The sequence below is a fragment of the Lathyrus oleraceus genome, chromosome 3 (genome assembly GCF_024323335.1).
Source record: "Lathyrus oleraceus cultivar Zhongwan6 chromosome 3, CAAS_Psat_ZW6_1.0, whole genome shotgun sequence".
NCBI lineage: Eukaryota > Viridiplantae > Streptophyta > Magnoliopsida > Fabales > Fabaceae > Lathyrus > Lathyrus oleraceus.
Genome location: NC_066581.1, coordinates 202680556 through 202683883, shown reverse-complemented (window position 1 = coordinate 202683883; position 3328 = coordinate 202680556). Strand labels below are relative to the sequence as shown.

Below are 3328 nucleotides of genomic sequence, written 5' to 3'. Positions count from 1 at the left end.
AGGTGCTGAAGTCAGAGCTTCCTTCAGAAGATTAAATGCTTCAGTACATTTTTCATCGAAGATAAATTCAGCATCTTTCATTAAAAGACCAGTTAAGGGCTTTGTTATTTTGGAGAAATCTTTGATGAAACGTCGGTAAAATCCGGCATGTCCAAGAAAACTTCTTATCTCCCTGATAGTCTTCGGCGGTTTTAGATTCTCTATGACTTCTATTTTTGCTTTATCTACCTCTATACCTTTTTCGGAAACTATATGTCCTAAAACAATCCCTTCGGTGACCATGAAATGACATTTTTCCCAATTTAGCACAAGGTTTACCTCCACACATCTCTCCAGGATTTTCTCAAGGTTGACAAGACAATTTTTGAAATCTGATCCACAAACTGAGAAATCGTCCATAAATACTTCCATAATTCCATCTAAATAATCAGCAAAGATAGACATCATGCAGCGTTGGAAAGTTGCAGGAGCATTACAAAGTCCAAAAGGCATTCTTCTATAGGCAAAAGTTCCAACTGGGCATGTAAAGGTAGTTTTTTCTTGATCTTCGGGGTGAATAGGTATTTGGAAGAATCCTGAATATCCATCTAAATAACAAAAGTAAGAGTGTCTGGCTAGGCGCTCCAACATTTGATCTATGAATGGTAATGGGAAATGGTCCTTCCTAGTTGCTTTATTTAATTTTCTATAATCTATGCACATACGCCAACCTCCATCGGTTCTTTTTGCTACAGGTTCGCCCTTCTCGTTTTGCACGACTGTGATGCCTCCCTTTTTGGGTACTACATGCACAGGACTTACCCATTTACTGTCCGAGATCTGATATATTATACCTGCCTCTAGTAACTTAAGAACTTCAGTCTTAACTACCGCACTCATTATAGGATTTATTCTACGTTGGTGTTCTCTGGAAGGTTTTGAATCTTCTTCAAGCAAAATCCGATGCATGCATACGGATGGGCTTATTCCTTTTAGATCAGAGATCTTATATCCTAAGGCTGAGGGGTACCTACGTAAAACTTCTAATAATTGATCGGTTTCTTTTTGGTTTAAGGTAGCACTGACTATAACTGGACGATTCATATCTTCATCCAGAAATTCATATCTCAGGTTTTTAGGCAGTTCCTTAAGTTTTACGGTCGGTTTCATAGGGCAAGGCATAGGATCTGGGGTAAGAGATAAACATTCGTGAAGGTTATCATCAATGTAGGGTGTTTTATAATTGTCATCTTCCAAAATAAGGGTTGATGGCAATTTTATAGATTTATTTTCTTCTTCTTGTTCTAATTCCCTAATGCATTCTTCGATGATATCTAAGGCATAACAAGAATCTCCTATCACAGGTGCCATAAGAAATTTTGACAATATAAATTCTATCTTCTCTTCACCTACCTCAAAAGTTAGTTTTCCTTTTTAACATCTATTACGGCTCCAGCAGTCGATAAGAACGGTCTACCTAGGAGGATTGGTATGTCGTCATCTTCTTTAATGTCCATGACAACAAAATCAGTAGGTATAAACAACTGACCCACCCTAACAGGGACGTCTTCAAGTATGCCTATAGGGTATTTAACGGATCTATCGGCTAATTGAAGCGACATCTTAGTAGGTTGTAATTCTCCTAAGTTTAATCTCTCACAAACTGCTAAAGGCATTAAGCTCACACTAGCTCCTAAGTCTAGAAAAGCTTTTTCGATGACATGATTCCCTAAAATACAAGGAATGGAAAAATTTCCGGGATCTTTATCTTTCTTTGCTAACCTATCTTCGGAAATAGAATTACATTCCACGGGTTTCGGATCTTCAAGTCTACGTTTATTCGTAAGTATGTCTTTGAGAAACTTAGCATAAGAAGGTATTTGGGTGATGGCTTCTGTAAAGGGGATTTCTACGTGAAGTTTTTCTATAACCTTAACGAATTTTTGATATTGATTATCGATTTGGGTTTTCTTTAATCTTTGAGGGTATGGTATTGGTGGTTTGTATGGCGGTGGTGGTACATAGGTTTTATTTTTAGGTTCTTCTCCTTTTTCTTGACTTTCCGGGGTTTCAGGCTTCTCTGGTTCCTTTTCCTCACTCCTCTCAGAAGTTTCAGGCTCACTTAATCTAGGGTTTAAAGGCTCCTTATAAGCGGTTCCACTTCGTAGAGTAATGGCATTAGCTTGCCCTTTCGGGTTTTGTTGAGGTTGTCCAGGGAACTGTCCTCCAGGGGTAGTCTGTGGGGCTTGGTTTAACGCTACCTGAGAGATCTGGGTTTCAAGCATCTTATTATGAGTAATGATTTGATCAACCTTGGTTCCTAACTGGGTAATTAGTTCGTTAACATGGACGCTTTGGTTCATGAACTCTTTATTTTTCTGTTTTTGAGCAACGATGAAATCTTTTACAATTTCTTCAAAGCTCGGGTTTGGCGGTACAGGTTGCATAGGTTGATTTGTTCTAGGGGCTTGGTAACCTTGTTGTCTCGGAGGTGCGGTATTTTGAATAGGGTTATTATTTTTGTAGGAGAAGTTTGGGTGATTCCTCCATCCAGGGTTATATGTGTTAGAAAATGGGTTCCCTTGGGTATAGTTCACTTGCTCAGTGTTGGTTTCATTTAACAGATTGCATTCGGCGGATTGGTGTCCTTGCGTTCCACATATCTCACAATTCGGCGAAACTGCGGCTACAGTATTCGGAGTTGTACACATATGTTCGACTCTAAGGGCCAACGCGTCCATTTTAGCCTGCATCATGTCTATAGAGCTTAGCTCATGTATTCCTCCTTGGGCTTCCTTCTTTTCCACTGTCGCTCGTTCTACTCCCCATGATTGATGGTTTTAGGCCATATCCTCGATAAGGGCACTAGCTTCAGGGTAAGGTTTATTCATCAGTGCGCCACCAGCGGCAGCGTCGATGGTCATCTTAGTGTTATAATGAAGTCCATTATAGAAGGTTTGGATGATTAGCCAATTCTCTAAGCCATGGTGTGGGCATGCTCTTAATAGTTCTTTATATCTCTCCCAGGCTTCGAACAACGACTCTCCTTGGAGTTGGGTAAATCTAGTTATAAGGTTTCGAAGAAGAGCGGTCTTACTTGGGGGAAAATATCTAGCAAGAAAAACTTTCCTAAGGTCATCCCAAGTTGTTATTGAATTGGGTGGAAGGGAATCTAACCATGATAGAGCTTTATCTCTGAGGGAAAAGGGAAATAATCTTAAGCGTATCGCCTCAGGAGAAGCTCCATTGGTTTTAAAGGTGTCTGCTAACTGAAGAAAGTTTTTTAAATGTTGGTTTGGGTTATCAGTAGCGAGACCTGAGAATTGTCTCTGTTGCACTAATTGCAGCA

At 39.7% G+C, this 3328-nt stretch overlaps 1 non-coding gene across 1 annotated transcript; it reads left to right on the top strand.

Annotated features, from left to right (window-relative positions):
• The first annotated feature begins 2958 nt into the window (after positions 1-2958).
• Positions 2959-3065, top strand: LOC127134197 (small nucleolar RNA R71). The gene has a single exon (XR_007807952.1). It is a non-coding gene; the product is annotated as a small nucleolar RNA R71 (small nucleolar RNA).
• The last annotated feature ends 263 nt before the right edge of the window (positions 3066-3328 follow it).